Genomic DNA, 435 nt, shown 5'->3' on the forward strand with positions numbered 1-435 from the left:
AAATTTTATTTTAAAATTTGACACAATAATTTCAAAATTCATAAACATTAATATTTCATTATTTATGTACATCACATTTGAAACTTAAATACATAGAAAATAAAGTTTAACAATAAGTTCTTTACATTATTTATTTACATATATACATCACAATCCTACATATTAAACTATTCCATCATTGATCAAATGACCAATATTTTCTTCAGGATCCTCAAAGAAATCGGATACATCATAATGAGTGGTGGAGTTCTCAGCATCATTTGAAACAAAATTTGTTTCCTTTCCTTTGTCGTTCTTTTTCAAAGATGCCTGGTAAAGATCAACTAGGTGCCTTGGGGTACGACAGGTACGTGACCAATGGCCCTTTTCACCACAGCGGAAACACTTCTCCTCGGTTGATTTATTATGCCCGATATTCCTTTCTTTATCCCACTT

Source organism: Arachis duranensis, chromosome 2 (assembly GCF_000817695.3).
Source record: "Arachis duranensis cultivar V14167 chromosome 2, aradu.V14167.gnm2.J7QH, whole genome shotgun sequence".
Classification (NCBI taxonomy): Eukaryota; Viridiplantae; Streptophyta; class Magnoliopsida; order Fabales; family Fabaceae; genus Arachis; species Arachis duranensis.